General features: G+C 35.6%; 1 long non-coding RNA gene across 1 annotated transcript in view; it reads left to right on the top strand.

The window, feature by feature from the left end:
• LOC105711503 (uncharacterized) overlaps window positions 1-10,059 on the top strand; it is a 205,172-nt gene extending 195,113 nt beyond the window's left edge. The window contains exon 3 of the long non-coding RNA XR_001106023.2: window positions 9,936-10,059. This is a non-coding gene — a long non-coding RNA (uncharacterized LOC105711503). The remainder of the gene's footprint in view (window positions 1-9,935) is intronic.
• The last annotated feature ends 9,071 nt before the right edge of the window (window positions 10,060-19,130 follow it).

The raw sequence follows: 19,130 nt of genomic DNA on the forward strand, positions 1-19,130 counted from the left end.
AGTGTATTTTTAAAAATCAGTTGCTATATTAATATCTAGATTACCAATGAAAACAAGCCTGCTTCATTGATATGCTCTGTCAGAGAACTAATTTTTATTATTTGAAATAAGCTGACTATATTTAAAATATTTTATTGATTTATTTTTATTTTATAAACCGTATAGTCAATGAATGTGTAATAACATGTAGATTCTTATAGCACAGTATGGCAGTTACTAGACTTGACAATTTTACATGAATGAAAGCAGTGCTTAGTAATTTGCTGAGTATTTGAGAACAATACTAGTAATTTTCCCCATTATTACTCAGGAAGGCCACAACTGGGGCTGCTCACGTGGACTCAGATGTGAAGATCTGACAGTGTATTTAATAGCTCCACAGTTGCAGCTCCTGGTGCCTCATGCTCTGTATTCTCTGAATGCCTGGGGTGACAGAGAGTCACTGGATTACAGAGAAACTAAACTCTAAGAGAACATTTGTTGCTTTGATGTTACAAATTTCAAATAAGAATGCAGTAAAAAAAAAAGTAGGCTTATGCACTTTCTAGGACAAAATATAAAAATGAAGAAATAAGGATCCCAATATTTCCGGTAATCAAAAATTTTCCTCTGATGCAAATAAAAAGTCTAGTTCGCAAGAGAGTAGTGAAATTCAATTTTCATAATAATTTCTGTCTTATTGAAAAAATGCAAAGTTTCCTTGATAAAAGAAATGCAAAAATTTCTATCAAGTAAATGTAAAATATGCTAATGTAGTGATTGGAAAGTCAAGTGCATATGATGGTTGACGCTGGAGATTGCTTTGCTTTCTCATGTTACAGTTTGTGACGAAGATTAAAATTATTTGACATAGTAATCAGTTACCCTTTCGCTTCAAGTTCAATAAAATGATCTGTCCCCTTACCCAACATTCACCCCTACTTTTATTTTTCTTTCTTTTCCCCATGTTTTTGGAGAGGGTTTTCAATTCCTTCCATGTCATTTTATTTAGAACACCCTATAGTTAAAATAAATGTTTTAATTTTAGATGTCTTTGTCTTTCCTTAATTTACATGATTATATGATAGTTCTTTTCTTCTTTTATTTATTTATTTTGGCATACAATTAATAGACTAAAATATTGGGGTTGAGCAAATAAACCTAAAAACTCAGTGCAAAGACTTGGTGTTATTGGTTTATTTCTATTAGATTATCAGATTTTTTTGTTTTAACCTGAGCTGATGTAATGTCATATTTAAGCATAGTGAATTCTACAATATATAAAAGTACTAAAATAATGCTAATTCATAATTATTCAAACCTAGTATTAAATGCTAGAAACATTTAAAATTCTTATATAAATGAATAAAGGAAAATATTATTTTCATAAAATGGTTTGGTTAATAGCTGCATGTCCTTAATTTAAAGGACAAATTGTAGGCGAATAAAATCACTGTTGGCTGGGTGCAGTGGCTCACACCTGTAATCCGAGCACTTCAGGAGGCTGAATCGGGTGGATCACCTGAGGTCAGGAGTTGGAAACCAACCTGACCAACATGGTGAAACCACGACTCTACTAAAAATACAAAAAGTAGCCTGGTATGATGCATGCCTGTAATCTCAGCTACTCGGGAGGCTGAGGCAGAAGAATTGCTTGAACCTGGGAAGCAAAGGTTGCAGTCAGCAGAGATCATGCCAGTGCACTCCATCCTGGGCAACAGAAGGAGACTCAGTCTCTTTTTCTCTGTCTGTCTCTCTCTCTCTCTCTCTCTCTATATATATATACATATATATACACACACACACACACACACACATGTATATATGTATGTGTGTGTGTGTGTGTGTATGTGCAGATTTCAAAATGTACTGCACTGAGTTTCTATTTTAAGGAACAAAGAAACATGAATCTGTATCCTGAGAACTGGAAATAAACTTAGTCAAAATATTTCCAGATTTCAAGATCCTTAGAGAAGGTCACATAACCTTGGCATTCTGTAAATTCTTCCAGGGTGACAAGTTAATCACTTAAATCTCTCTCAAGAACTAACATTCTCATAAACTCAGAATTTTGCTCCTCTGGCTTTAGTGAATATTCAGCCACCCCTCTACTATTTTCCTATGCATCACATCCTAATAGATTTCCTCCATTCCAAGCAGGCCATGGCTATGATTTTCTCTCATCTGAAATACCTTCGTTATTGCTATACTTAAACATTTATATATACAGTGCTTTTAAGTTTTGTTTGATCCTTCTTCCAACACAGAAGGTAAGCTCTAAGAGAACAGAGTAAGTGAATATTACAGGTACTTCTCACAACTAAACTGCCATAAAAGAATAATTCTTGGAACATTTAAATGTTTAATTTATTTAATTTAATAAGTAACATTCAACAAATATTACTTACTTGATAATAAATGAACATCTATAATCAATAACAAAGCCATACTAGCAGCCTTGATAGTGTGACCATTTAGTAAGTGCATACAATGTGCCAGATATTCCAAAAATGTTAGCTTATTTTTTCTTCAATCCTCACAACTCTTTTTGAGGTCAAAATAATTATTCCCATTTCACATGTGAGACGAAAGCCCTGAGATTAGCTTGACAAAGATGTTTGAAGGCATTACATATAATGATCACCCAAAACCTTGCCTATTTGATTAGAAGAATCCAATGGTAATATTCTGTATATCTCTTATTATCACATTATGCCATGGATTATCAATGCGTCTTTTACTCCTGGAAATGCATCATTAATGCTTTTCAATCTAATTAGACTAGGGAACCATTTGCAGAAATCCCAAAGCCAATTTAGAAAATGAACTTTTAAGGTCTTGTTCTTTAAGAACCACTTTTGGTACCAAAATCTGTACCAGTCAGGGTTCTCCAAAGAAACAGAACCAGTAAGTTTTATGTATGCAGAGAAAAAGAGATTGAATTGAATTTAGTTTTAGAGAATGAGCTCACATAATTGTGGGGGCTGGCAAGTCCAAAATCTGCAGCAGATGCTGGTAGGCTAGCAGGCTGGAGCTTCAGGGAAGAGTTGATACAGCAGCTCAACCTCCAAGACATCTGGAGGTATAATTCCACTTTCATCAGGAAATTCTGTCTTTTTTTCTCTGAAAACATTCAGCTTATTAGATGATACCCACCACATTCTGGAATATAGCTGGCTTTACTCTAAAGCTACAATCTAAATGTTAATTTCATTTAACAAATACCTTCACAGCAACAGTTAGGCCAGTGTTTGTCCAAATATCTGAGTTCTGTGACCTAGCCAACCTGACACATAAAATTCAACATCACAGGTAGCAAAGCTCAGTTGCGATAGGCCTCCAGGGAAACATCCTCAGAATGCTTTCAGAATTATATACTTGAAGGGATGGGAAGCTAGGGCATTTATTCATTAGCTACACCCTTACCTCGTTGGTTGAAGTTTTCCCTCAGGGGCTCTAGACATCCTGTACTTCCCAGCTATACTTTCATGCTGTACCAAATGCCTTTGTATGGCACTGGATAAGTTCCTGTATAAACTTTATAAAAAATCCAGGTGTGTCTGAGCTTGCAGGGTACTGTCCACAGCAGCTGTAGCTGAAATTGTGGCAGGCAGAGATGTGTCTGCCAGAGTTCCAAGTCTATATTTTTAGCCCTGCCAACATTTGCACCTGTAATTTTAGTAGCCTAATAATTATATCAGACATAACACACCCTGATTAACAACAAAATATTTATTTTTCCCACCTGCTGGTCTTCTAGCATTTTCTTTATCATCAAATGATGCCACCACTCACCAAATTGCTCAGCCTTTAAAAGTGGGAGTGCTCCCAATTCTACTCTTTCCTGTGTACTTGCATGTTCTCTTCACTTTACTAGCATTATACATCCTAACACTGGATTTTTCCTCATTTCAGCTGCTATCATCCTACTTCCAGTCACTGTCAATTCTTGTTAAACCATAATAGGTTGTGAAATGAGAGTTTCAAAATACAAATCAGATCTTGCCATTCCTATGCTCAAAAGATGCCAATGTCTTTCCATCGCAAGTATAATAAATCCCAAACTGTGTACATGATCTTACTCCTTTCTGACCCTTTATCACCATCTCCTATCTCTTTCAGTTTCATTTGTTGAATACCCATCATATTTCATTCCGATATCTGCTCAAAATTCACTTTCTCAGCAAGCCTTCTGAAGAACTCCTTATCTGAAATTGGATACCTTTTATTGGCTTCCAGTTATCACACTTCATGTTTTACCCCATTTTACTTAGTTTCATATATGTATCAATACCTGAAATTAGATGCATTTGTTGTCTGTTCTTTTCCCCATTAAAATGTAAGTATACTCAAGGCAAAATTTTACCTTATTCTTGTCTTTATTTTCTATGCCTAAAAATGAGACTTGCGTACGATTACAGTAGATTTCAACATATATGTGCAGTAATGATTAAGAGGAAAATTTAAATATTATAGGCTGTTTACATATGTCAATAATAAAAATGGATCTATTCAAAAAATATACTGGATATATTTCCAAAAAGCAAAATAATTGGAGTATGTAATTAACTTTATAAATCACTTCCAAAAAATATGTGCAATATTAAAATTTACTAGTAATGCTATTCTTAATTTATAAAGGCTTTCAACTTATAATGTCTTTTCCCATAAATTTTATCACTTTATTGTTTAAACACTTTCATAAGGATAAAGAGCCACAATACTATTCAGATGTGTATTTTTGTTTATATTGGTTTTATAATTGAAAAATATGGTTACAAAATTTCTTGGCACATTTTTTTTTCTATATTTTAAGGTAAAAATTTAACAATTACTCTTTGTTGCTTAACAACTCTTTTCTTAGCAGAATTTTTATTCTCAATATGAATTGTTTCTATACAAGTATTTGGCATCTTAGACTTCATGCAATTTGGCCTAAATCTGTGTTTAATACATTTAGTGAAATGAAAATAGTGAACACTGAAATCGGTAACAGATTCTGTGCCGGAATTATTACAGTATCCCAAAAGTAACTCATACTGAGACTAAACAAACTAAAAGCAAAAAGAATTTCTCTGATATTAACAATATAAAATTATCACTTGAATTTATAGCTTATAATTTGACATTGTCATTAGGAAAAACAATACTATTTTGAATGCTTAAATCTAGAGCTAAAAAAACAAAGTAGTTTGCTTTATATTAACCTTGACCTTTAAGGTATTAAAACAGGCATTATTATCATATTGATAATTGGTTCATAGTTTGTACACAATATTTGTAGAATGCATGAATAAATGAGTTGGCAAGTTAAGATCTTCAGTCTTGCTTTGTGAGTGGTCTAAATTCCAACTCTCTGTTTCCCGCCAACTTGATACTTGGTGAAGTAACATGAGGAGCTAGACAGAGTTCTAAAAATTGTCTTAAATGGCAAATTTTAAACTTTCCCTTCAGAATTTCAGAGAATCTTCTAATGCAATCTCCTTAGTATTATGTTAACCTAATGGCCTATTTATGTCTGTTTTTTATATGAAGTCTTCTCATTAGCCTTAATTATATAGTATTAGACAGCGTCATATAAATTCCTCTTACGCTTATGGAACTTGTAAATGAATGTTTTAAATACATTCTTCTTTCATGTTTAATTTTTTATTTTTTCACCCTCGCTGTCCCCTTCAACATTTTTCCCGCCCCCCACCACTTAGGTATGCAATCTGAGTAAGATATCAGTGAGGTAAGATATTGGGAAGAATCACATTTTCAAATGCCACACCTTATTTCAGACACATACCAAGTCGGATTTCTGTGATCAATCCAGGTCTTTTTTGCCTAATTTGGTTTCAGGTTGCATTTAACCATTAAGTGTTTCAATATTACGTTATTTTCCTCTAGTTATCATTTTCTCAAATTGCATTTCTTTCTACTCTTTTCAAACCAAGGAGGGAAACTGATAGTTTTGAATACCCCTAGATACCATCTTCAGCTTCATGGTGTAACATCATCACCATTGTACATCTGCATAACACCATTCTGTACAAATCTGCCACTCCATATGTCGCATCATGCAAGATTACAATGGCTTGAATTTGGAACACAATCAGAGATTCCCTGGAGACATTCCACAGGAAAAAGTACTGCTCAAGCCAACATTTAAATCTTTGCCTAGAGCTACCCCACTCCAAAGAGAAATATAACGAGGATGAAAACACAAGCCCCCAAATTCAATTACCATATTTTTTTCCTCTTTTGGGGAGTCTCTCCTGTTCTCCTTGTTGTGTTTCCTTTTTGTTGGTACTGGCAGTTGCCAGATGGGCTTTTTTTTTAAATTTAAATACTTTATTTTATGGCAGTGTTGCCCATTGCATCTAATTCCATGCCAGCTTTTATTCCTTTAAAACACAAATGTTTGGCACATCCTTACATTAGGGATCAAATATAATGAACTTACATGGGGAAAATGAGAAAAGTATACATTTTTATCACCCTAAAACTGAGATGAACTGCAGCATACAATGATTATTAAAGGGAGTATTTGAACCTAGCTTTGCTTTTCTTTCCATCACAACCAATGGATAAACTGTCCACAACATGTTGGCAATTAGTGAACTATAAAAGGTAAGCTATTAAAAAGAGGCTCAACAATGCGGAGAACAGATATATCTCAAAAAACAAGGCTGATAGGTCCCAGCACCCTACTGCTGCCTTATCAGTACAGGAGCAATTGGCAGAAACTATGGGAGGCATAAGGATATTCACGTTTAAAAGGTCATTTACTCATAACAAAAATATTATTCAACTTGAAACTATGAACAAATAATCTATTATGTAAAAGACTTTTATATTAATATACTGATAATCTAATATTGATAATGGATATAGTTTATTGTTTGATGTATATAATTTTCAATAATGTTATTTAAATCTAATTGGTGGACCAGTTAATTTAAATATTAAATAAATATATAATCTGATAAGTAAAGACCAGTACCTTTGTGTATGCAAATTATTATCTGAGTTTCAGCTAGAATCCAGGTGTGAGTAAACTAGCCTCTCATCATATCCTTCCGGTACTAAAAATTGTTCCTTTTTAAAATCTAATCATACATTGATTATCAATACAAAACACACTTCAATTCTGTCATCTTCATTTAGAGTACAGTCAACTGAGAATTTCAATATTCAGAACATATTTCACAAGGAAGATAGAGTCTTTTGCCTCTAAGCAACAATATAACCATAATAACGTCTCCACACTAAAGATTATGTAGTCTTTTGTGAATACTTTCACCTTTGTCCTCATCCACTCCTCCCCAGAATGTTCTCTCTGCTTGGAGATACATTTTTCTCCTTTTAGAACTCAGTGTAAGTGATTCTCTGACTCACAGAAGCAAACTGAGTTGCTCCCTCCTCTGCCTTGCCATTTCTCATCTATTATACCTTTTATCTTTAATATGTATTTCTTTTTAATTATACTAAAGTACAAGTATTAATGGTCAGAAAAAAGTATTTATATGTGCCAAAATAATTATCTACTGCATAGGAATAATTAATTAAGTAGTGCATATAATGAATTACAAAGTGTCAGGTTCACACTTAGAGATTACTGACCTTTTCACAGTTCTCTCACAGTGGATTTTATAAAAAGATAAGAGAAAAAAAAATGTGATGCTTTTAGACAAGAGCCAGATTTTGTAGAATTAAGTAGAGACGCAATTATATATATCTATATGTATATCTATATATATATATTCTTTTTAAATGACAGTAGTCATTTTGAGACTGGAATATCAAAGGCAAAAAGTGAATAATAATAAATTGCTGTGGCAATGGAATATGATCACTGAAGTTCAAAATTACTATCCACAGTCATCAAGCATATTAATGCAGTGAAGTGGACAACAAAGAAGACAATAGACATTTGACACTTTTTCTGTAATTGTTGTATATGACAAATTCTGGAAAAAAGTCTTTTCTATGAATACTGTGGTGTCTGGAAGTTTTGAATGAGAAATCTGACAATAAACTGTAGTGTTACAAAAGTAAATTTGTCTTGATAATATATGAATACCTTGGAAGAAAGTACTACATAATGGCCAAAGACTATTTTTCTAGAAAGATATGTGGTTTTGTTTTAAAGACACAAAAGTTAAATAAATATTGTTCTAGAATTGTTGCGTACTCACCACAGAAGAGAGTTAGTGTCCTTATTTAAAATTTCAACAACACTTTGTTGTTCTATTCAGTTCACCTTTGTAGGCATCAGGTTATGGAGCACTTCAGACAACATAGGAAGATTGAGAAGGAAGCAGGAGCCTAATAAGTTGAATCTTGAAGTAACCAGCAACTTAATTAACTGAAGAGGTAGTTAATTAAGAAAAAGCAAAAGCAGGTTGCTCCTACCCAGAAAGGCTTTCAGAATCGGTGGACAGTGTCACTAACTGATTTTCTTTGTCCTCTTCTTGTTTACTCTCTGGATTTTTCAAAACAAAGACAAAAATGTCAGAGTTGAAGTTGGTGTTTTGCAACACAATCTGGAGAGTTATTGATATATCAACTACTCCCTCCATGCAGAGTTGCTCCAGAAGAGACGTTCACTCATGATCTATATAGTGCCATGGAACCAGCAAGGTCTGTGGCTGAAAAAGAGCAGAATTTCTTCTGTAAAAACAAGTTTTGTTAGAGTTTAATAATATTGTATAATTTAGTGTTATATTGATTCATAATAGTTTCCTTAGTTCAAAGACCAGTCTTGTATTAATAAAATGAAAAGAAAAAACTCCTTTCACCATTTGCCCCCATGACCCCTGGCTGCCATTTTCCTCAATCTCTAATTATTTTATAGTTAATAAAAGAGTTCTTTCTAAAACTTTTGCTTGCGGCTCAGGGTCTGAACTCATGCTGCTGATTGTACTACTTAATATGAAAAGGGGAAAAGCTTAATTATACTCTATAAGCATTTCTAAAATTATTTTATTAAATTGGTGACTAACCAAAATCTATTTCTTTGAGAAAGAAGTGAAAGAAAATTGACTTGAACTTTGAATAGCAAGAGAAGTTTAGTGCATATAAAGTAAATGTAAGGATGACTAAATATTGACAACTATAGATGTACAACATAGTTAAATATTATGCTCTCTCTTTCAATACAAATTTAAGTAAAATATATTGGAATAACATGATTCACTCGTGAAAATTACTTTTGCATGAAGTAATGCTTTTAGATTCGATTCTAAATTAATAAGGTGATGGACGTCTTTACATACCAGCTTAATTAGAAGCAGCACAATAATGTAAGAGTTGGCAGTAAATGAACACAAATTTGCAGAAAAACTTACCTATTACTATATTAGTCAAGGTTCTTGACTTAGAGGAACAGAACTAATGGGATAGATACCTATATATTATTTATCTATCTATCTATTATCTATCTATCTGTCTGATCTATCTATCTAAAGGAGAGTATATTTAGTATTATCTCACACCATCACAAGGTCCCACAATAGGCCATCTGCAGGCTGAGGAGCAAGGAGAGCCAGTCTGAGTTTCAAAACTTAAGAACTTGGAGTCTGATGTTTGAGGGCAGGAAGCATCCAGCACTGGAGAAAGATATAGGCTGGGGGGCTAGACCAGTCTCTCTCTCCACATTTTTCTGCCTGCTTGTATTTTAGCTGACGGCTGATTAGATTGTGTCCAGCAAGATTAAGAGTGGGTCTGACTTTCCCAGCCCACTAACTCAAATGTTAGTCTCTTTTGACAACACCCTCACAGACACCCCCAGGATCAATACTTTGTATCCTTCAGTCCTATCAAGCTGACACTCTGTATTGACCATCACATAGGTATATACTAGAAATAGAGAGGGAGAGAGTAAATGCCTCAATTTCCATGCCCATGTTTACATGGCCTGGGTAGGATAGTTGTAAAGCACCCCTTACTCTTTGTGGTGTGCATTTTAGGTGTGTGAACAATGTCCTCCGGTGTGTATGATGAGCAGCTGCTGGAAGGCTGTAGCGTGCTGAGACAGACCAATGGCATCCAGGTGTAGCGACTTGGCCATCTCGCTTCCCACTATGTTTGCAGATTTGTGGCCATCTTGAGGTAAGTGTAACTTTTCTCCTTTTGTAGCAAATACGTCAAAAAAATCAGTCTTTCAAGATTATGCTGATCAGGTTTGTGTCAACCAAATATCAGAGTGCTTAGTTAGGGATTTGAGTGTAGTGAAGGTTGTTACATAGTTTCTTATTTCTTACATAGGAAAAAGGATGATTAGTAGCTTCCATGTGAAATATAGCAGTAACATTAAAAAGTTGCATTTCAACCCATCAATAATTTGCTACATTTCTTTATTTTGACATGTGAAAATTATTTTCAAGAATGTCGCAAATTTCACAAAATCATCAACATGGATGATCCATTACCTCAAATTATCCAATAACAGACAGGTTATTGATGTGTCAGTGTGAAGAAGAAAAATGTCAGACATAGATGAATCCTGTCTACATCCTCTTAGATAAATGTATAGGCCAAAGGAAATGCCCTTGTCGATACCAGGATGAGTATTGTGAAAGAAGATTCAAAGATATTTTTGTCAATCTGTTCTTGTCTACCCACCCATAGGCTTCTCTGTTTCTCTCTCATTTGTGTGCTTTTCTGAAGACTATGATTCTATAGATCATTATTTTATTATTATGGTAAATGATGCCTGCACATCTTTTAATCCAATTAAAAAAATAACTGAATTAAAAATTAGAATATCTCAATGCAATTTCATAAGCACGGTTATTTTGTTTTTGCTTCAGAAAGGGAAGTTTCCTTCATTGTAGTAAAATGTAGATGTTGAAATATATGTATATCAGGTAACCTTAAGCTCCCCAGACTTCTGAATGCCACTCCCCTCTCTAATACCTGTCCAGCACAGGTTCACCCTCCATGTCTTCTTCCTACCTGTCTGCAGAAAGTCCATGAATTTTTTTTGCTCGTTTTTCCTCTCTTCTCCTCTCCCCTCCCCTCTCTCCTCTTCCCTCCCCTCCCCTCCATATTCCCCCTCCCCTCTCCTCTTCTTCCCTTTTCTTCCTGATGGTGTTCCACAGATAAATGTATCTATTGATTATCACTGAAAATCCCAAGAGAATTCTTATCTCACATGGATTATCACTTCTGTGGATTGCTGCTCCCAGCATCTCTTATAACCTCTACATGGCAATTAGTCAACTAATTTAGGTCCCGCTTTTATAATAAAAACTACAACAGTTATTTCCCTGCAGTATACCTCCATCTCCCTGATACACACACATTTTTTTTTTTTTAAGAGATAGGTTCCCACTCTGTCATCCAGGCTGGAGTGCAGTGGTAGGTACCATTGCAGCTTATTACAACCTCAAACTCCTGAGCTTAAGTGATTCTCCTACCTCAGCCTCCTAATGGCTGGGACGACAGGCATGCACCACTAAATAATTTTTTAAAAAATGTATTAGAGATAAGATCCTGCCATGTTGCCCAAGCTTATTTCAAACTCCTGGCCTCAAGCAATCCTCCAAGTTGGGTCTCTTAAGGCCCTGGGATTACAGGCATGAGCCACTAAGTCTTGCCCAATGTTTTAAAGAGTATATTAACATAAAAAATAATGCATTCCCAAATGTCTATTCAGCATTTTAAAGTCAACTTTATTTTGTTGCTAGTTACCAACATCATTTTAAAACGTGAATACACACACACACACACACACACACACACACAAACACTATGTACTAATTGCTGATTCCTTTCACTTTTCTCGTAATTCATAATTAAAGTGATCAATGTATTTATACAAAAGTAAGATGTCCACATCATTTTCTTTGGTAAATGGGAATTTATTTTGTTTGAATTCGTGCTTGAATATCTAACCATGTTGTTTAGGGGACTCTGGGGACTTTACACTTACTAGTTCAAATGAAAATTGATCAAGGTTGAATATCAAAGGAAATATAGAAAACTATTTAAATATGTTTGGTTTAGAAGCTTCAAAAGTATAAGGTAGTAGGTGAGACTTCTAGTTAGAATTTAGTAATTTAGTGTGGATGTCTTTTTTTTTTTGTTAGTTTTTCTTATTTTCGAGATGGAGTTTCGCTCTTGTTACCCAGGCTGGAGTGCAATGGTGCGATCTCGGCTCACTGCAACCTCTGCCTCCTGGGTTCAGGCAATTCTCCTGCCTCAGCCTCCTGAGTAGCTGGGCTTACAGGCACGCGCCACCATGCCCAGCTAATTTTTTTTGTATTATCAGTAGAGACGGGGTTTCACTGTGTTGACCAGTATGGTCTCGATCTCTTGACCTCATGATCCACCTGCCTCGGCTTCCCAAAGTGCTGGGATTACAGGCGTCAGCCACTGCTCCCGGCCGGATATCTCTTTTTTTTGAGGGGGAGACTCACTCTGTCATCCAGGCTGCAGTGCAGTGATGCTGTCTCAACTCACTGCATCCTCTACCTCCCGGGTTCAAGTGATTCTCCTGCCTCAGCCTCCCGAGTAGCTGGGATTACAGGCTCACACCATAGTGTGGATTTCTTAATTTTGGTACTATGTAACTACATGAGCAGTAATTGGCCCCAATTTATAGAGTTTTATTAGGAATACTGACTGATGAATGTTTCAGTAAAATGAAATGTAACCATTTATTGTATTCAATAAATATATTAAATGTAATATATTGGATGTATATATATGATATATAACATGTTGGATATATTTATTAATTCTACAACTTAATATCTACATATGTTTTCCTTTCTGTTCAATGTTATTTTTGGTTTGCTTTCTTCTGTCTTTCTTTTTAATATAAGATCTATGTATATCTTTATTATAGAGTGATAAAAGTGTGTGTAAATTGTTATGTCCCGCAATAATACATAAATATTCATGTATAATTGGTGATTAGCAATTTTCAAAGTAAAATGGAATTTTGAATCAAACAACTTTGTAATTCAACTTGTTTGGAATCCTTACCATAATTGAGCATAAATTTTCTTTCTTCTTCTTGAGTCAGCCTATGGGATTTGACTCTTTCACAATGTGGTTTGAAGAGGATTTCAATCTTACAGTATCTAAAGATGAAACTATTAACATTATTTATTAAAATCAGATGGTATTTTATACATATATGAAGAAATTATTAGTTATTATGCAGTCATTCCCATTATCAAACAGGAACAAGGTTAGTAAGATTATATTTAAATGTAATTCATTATATATAATAACTCAATTTACAATAATTGAGTTTGTGAAATGTGCCATTATTGACAGAGAATACATTGAACATTGAGAAGTGGACCCATCAGTTGATTATTTTTCTTTTTGTTGCTTGCTTTTTTGTGTCATCTACAATTATTATATTATTTGGGTGTGTATCAATATTTTTAGCCATAAATATCTGGAAAATCCATTTAGTAATAAATAAGAAATCCTCTTGTTATTCCTATACACATATCTTGTGAATATTAGGATAATTCCACTGAGGAAATGCAAATAATGGACATTTTACTTTGCTTTGCAAACAATCTCTAGCCTGAATTTCTTTGAAGTATTTCAGTTTGTGGGTTAAAATATATTTAGACTGCCATTAATATTCTCCCTGGTAGAAAGAGTCACAGGATTTTTTTTTCTGTTTTCTTCAAATTGGTCAGCTGTGGCTTGCTTTAGGACTGCTATGCAACCCTGCATAGAGGAGCTATGTCTGACCAAGTTGTAAGAGAAATGATACTGCAATCACCCCTGGTATTCCATGTGTATAAACAGCCTTAGACTGTTCTCCTAATGCATGCTGTTAACACTTGTATATTGCTGTTACAGGAGATAATGGAAATTTTTTGAAAGAAAAAAAAACCTAGGGAGTTTCACCTATTAAAGTCCTATTATGGAAATTACACAGGGTTTTTTGTACCCAGGGCTGGCCGTAGGCAAAATCCTGAAGTTGGCATTCTGGGCCTTGTGCAGGGTTCTAGTCTTAATATCTGTGGAACCAATATGTAAGGTACAAAATAATAAGGTCTTCAGCTGCTATCTCACCCAATAGTTCCAGCATTTTTATAAAAGACTAACAAAGCAAAAATATTTGATGACTTTTTGTGTGTGTTGGCAAATAACATCACTTCCCACTCAGTTGCCCAATATATGTGGTTTGAATCTGCGTCTCCACCAAATCTCATGTCAATCTGTAGTCCCCGATGTTGGAGGTGGTGCCTGGTGGGAGGTGGTTAGATCAAAGGGGTGGATTTCCCAAGAATGGTTTAGCACCATCCCTTTGATGCTGTTCTCATGATAGAAGGTGCTCATGAGATCTGATTTTCGTAGAGTGTGTAGCACCTCCATCCTCACTCGTGCTCTTCCTCCTAGCCCCACCATGTGAGGTGTCTTCCTCCCTCTTTGCCTTCTGCCATGATTGGAATCTTCCTGAGGCCTCCTCAGAAGCAGATGTGGCCATGCTTCTGTGAAACAAAAATAAATCTTGGGACTCCAAAATCACTAAGCTAAAGGGAATAGTCAAGCTGGGAACTTCTTAGGGCAAACATTCTAATCAAAGTCATCCCTCTGCTCACTGAGATAAATGCATATCTGATGGACTCCTTTGAAAAGACTAATTGGAAACTCTAAAGAGCAACAGTTTGTCTCTTGTCTATGACCTGGAAGCCCTCTCCTTACTTTGAGTTGTTCCGCCTTTGCTTTGAGCTGTCTGTCCTCTCTGGACCAAATGAATGTTCTTTTTACATATATTGATTGCTGTCTCATGTCTCCCTAAAATGTATAAAACCAAACTGCTTGGACACATGTCCTCAGAACCTCCCGAGGCTGTGTCATGGGTGTGCATCCTTAATTTGGGGAAAATAAACTTCCTAAATTGACTGAGACATATTTCAGGTATTCAGGGTTTCCACTTCCTATACAGACTGCAGAACCATGAGCTAATTAAACCTCTTTTCTTAGAAATTACCCAATATCAGGTATTTCTTTATAGTAATGTGAGAATGGACTAATACAGAATATTGGAACCAAGGAGTAGGGCATTCTTATAAGGAGATCTGAAAATGTGGACGTGACTTTGGAATTGGATAATGAGCAGTGGTTGGTAGAGTTGGAGGGCTCAGATGAAGACAGAAAGATGAGGGAAAGTTTGGAACTTCCTAGAGACCTATGGGATAATTATAAATAAAATACTAGTAGTGATATGAATAGTGAGGGCTAGCCTAATGAGGTCTCAGTTGGAAATGAGGAACTTATTGGAAACTTTAGTGAAGGTCACTATTTTATGCCTTAGCAAAGAACTGGGCTACATTGTGTCTTGTCCTAGCGATCTGTGGAATGTTAAACTTGAGAGTGATAATTTAGGATATCTGGCAGTAGAAATGCCTAAGCGAAGTGTTCAAGATATTGATTGACTGCTTCTAATAACCCATCTCATATGTATGAGCAAAGAAATGACCTACAGTTGTAACAAATGTTTAAAGGGCATCCAGAGCACAAAAGTTTTGAAAATTAGCAGCTGGGACACATGGTGGAAAAGAAAAGCCCATTTTCAAAAGATGAATTCAAGAAGGGAGCAGAAATTTGTATAAATAAAAAGAAGCCAAGTGCTGGCAGCTAAGATACAGGGAAAAGACCTAAGAGGCATGTCAGAGACCTTCATGGGAGCCCCTCCCATCACAGGCCCAGAGCCCTAGAAGGGAAGAATAGTTTCATGGTTTCATGAACAAGGCCCAGAGCCCTGCTACCCTGCACAGCCCCAGGATACTGCTCCTTGCATCTCAGCCACTCCAGCTCCAGGTCTGACTCAAAGGGGCCCAGATGCAGCTCAGGCCACTGCTTTATAAGGTGCAATCTGTAAGCCTTAGCAGCGTCCATGTGGTGTTAAACCTGCGGGTGCACAGAGTACAGGAACTGAAGTTTGGTAGCCTCTGCCAAAATTTCAGAAGGCTGCTGCACATGTGTAGCCCTCATGGAGAACTTCTGTTAGGGCAGTGCAGAGTAGAAATAGTGGAAATGTGGAGTTGGTACCCCCACATAGAGTCCCCACTGGAGTACTCCCGAGTAGAACTATGAGAAGAGGGCCCCAGAATGCTAGATGTACTGATAGCTGGAAAAGCCACAGACACTCAATGCCATGGTGGCCCAACCCACCAAAGTCACAGAGGTGGAGCTGCCCAAGCCCTTGGAGACCCACCTGTCATATCAGTGTGCCCTGGATATGGGGCATGGAGTCAAAGGAGATTATTTTGGAGCTTTAGGATTTAATGACTGTCCTGTTGGGTTTTGGATTTACATGGGGCCTGTGGCTGCTTTCTTTGGGCTAGTTTCTTTCTCCCTTTCAGAATGATAGCACTTATCCAATGCCTGTATCCCCATTGTATGTTGGAAGTAACTAACTTGTTTTTTAATTTACAGGCTCATAGGTGGATGGGACTTGCCTTGTCTCTGATGAGACTTTGAACTTTGGACTTTTGAGTTAATGCTGCAATGAGTTAGCACTTTGGGGATTATTGGGAAAGCATTATTGTATTTTGAAATGTGAGAAGGACATAAGATTTGGGGGAGCCAGGGGTGGAATAATATGACTTGGATCTGCATTCCCACCATGTCTAACTGGAGTCCCCAGTGTTGGAAGTGGGACCTAATGGAAGGTGGTTGAATCATGGGGGTGGATTTCTCATGAATGGTTTAGCCTCAACCCTTTGGTGCTGTTCTCATGATGGTGACTGAGTTCTTTTGACATCTGGTGTTTTAAAGTGTGCAGCACTTTCTCCCTTGCTCTCTTTCTTGCTCCTTTTGCTACCATGTGAGATACCTTGCTTTCCCTTGGCCTTCTGCCATGAATGGAATCTTATTAAGGCCTCCCCAAGAAAAGATGCTACCATACTTCATGTATAGCCTGCAGAATCATGAACCAATTAATTCTCTTATAAATGACCCAGTCTAAGCTATTTTTATAGCTATTTAAGAATGAACTAGTACAACATGTTTAGACTTTTTTGACACTTCATTTTCACTATCATATGCAGCTATTATCAAGTCCTGTTGATTCTCCATCATAGTGATGTCTAATATTTCCCCTTCTCTTTTTCACACACTGATAGTGCTTTATTTCATGTTTATAATATTTCATGAAACTATTATAATACCTACCCATACAATCTCTACCTCTAGCCTTCTACTCCAATCTATCTTCTACAATTCCTCCATAGTTGCATCTCTAAAGTACAAATTTAACCAAATTGCTTCCATTTAAATTTCATTCATTAGCTTCTTACACCTACACATTTTTTAAAACTATGGCCTAATGTTTTCCCTACATTGACAATTCAGCTCTATAGCAACACCAGATATGCACATATAACATGTTATTTCATATCTCACCTTTTTTCTAGTTGTTTTTGTTTATTGAATGACTTGTTTGTTTTTTGCTATTTTCTGTGTTTGGAATTTCCTGTTTCTAACTCTCTTTGCCAGTCTGGATTGAAACAATTCAAATATATTATCCTCTGCAGACTCTGCAGTGGCTGAGTACTTATTATTCTTCAGATCACCAATGCTTGTTTCTAACACATTGAATTAACAAATAAATCAATGAGGTAAAACCAAAGGCAGGTATCTCAAACAGTGATCAGGTAGTGAGGACCTTACATGGCCAAGTGTTGCAATACTGCAGTGAGTAATGTCATTAAGAGTAGCACATTTTCAAAAGAAAAAAAAACCTGCACACGTCACATGTTAACATGCTTCTAAATGACTAACCAGTTGAAACATGACCTTTACTTCTCTTTTTAGTACAGATGTTTTGATTTTGAATCTATGTTCCATGGGATAGCTGAGTAGTTCAGTAAATTTTTAGTTTACTTGTTTTCAAGTTGGATAGACTCTGAAGGCTCCCTTCCTCCTTCTACTTTCAGGACTGTGACAACAGAGAAAACACTGACAAAGATAAAGAAGGGAGAGATGAATAAATTTCATAAAATCAATTAGGGATAGGGATTGAATGAGAGATAGGAGTGTCTGTTAAAGGTCCACAAACCCAAATTATAAGTATAAAACCCTAAGCATTTATCTAATAATTTAATAAAACGTTTTTATTAATTTAGTTCCATAACTAGGTTTCGTTTACTCTGATAAAATGATTACTTCTCTCTGACAATCTTATTCAACAAGATTCAGGAATACATTTCATACGATATTTTCTTTCCACTGTGTTTTAATTTTGTATTAATGACATTTATGTGGTTTTGAATTAAGAAATCTTAAAAGCACAAATATTAATGTAATCTTCTCTACTGCTGTGAGACAGATTCAATTATTCTACCACTCTGTACACTTTATTTTCACATGAATTTGGACAGTTATCCTGCAGTGTCAAATATGATTAGGTAGATTTATGGCTCTTTTTGTCTTTTGTGGACTCTGTGAGAAAGAACATAATATCTATTTTACTACCCTATACTCTACCCTAAACTTGCATGGGTAGAGAAAAATTCTAGCATGCACAACTTAGGGAGAAATTATGTAAAGCGAGAATTGGGGAAGAGCAGACATTTAAAAAGATGCTAGTTTCAAAAGACCTCTAGTGCTTTTATCCTGGTCTTGTTCTATCACAGCTTCTGCTTCTATGGTTTTCAAATATCCTTAACAACCAACATTATCTTACAAGTTGTTGAAAGAGTATAACTTTTGGAGAAAGTACTTTAGGGGATCAACTATATCCTTTACTGTCTCTCATGTCCTCATGTGCTTCTTAGTACAGCACATATTTTTAAGTAAGCATTTGCTTAGTAGGTGATGTTCTTATTTATGAATCATTCCATTAATTGGCTAAATCCTAGTGACCTTGAACACAATATCTGAACGAGAGCAGCTGAGCTTTCTTTGACTAACAAATGTAATATAATTTGGCAGTAAGGATATACCTGAACTTTTATATCACAAATCAAGTTTCCAGCAATGTTGCTACATTTTCTGGTATAAATTCACTTTCTAATTATCCAGACAACTAAACTGTTTCACAACATCTTTACTCTTGCCAAGCATTCCATATTAATTTATTTTTTTAACGCAAACACCGAACTCAAATGGTCAGCTCATACGATTGAATCTTAAAGCTCACTGAAAAAATTAGAAGTAATTCATCCAGTTTTCTT

The sequence above is a fragment of the Aotus nancymaae genome, unplaced genomic scaffold, assembly GCF_030222135.1.
Source record: "Aotus nancymaae isolate 86718 unplaced genomic scaffold, 86718_ANA_hifiasm-v0.15.2.pri h1tg000040l, whole genome shotgun sequence".
In the NCBI taxonomy this organism is placed as follows: Eukaryota; Metazoa; Chordata; class Mammalia; order Primates; family Aotidae; genus Aotus; species Aotus nancymaae.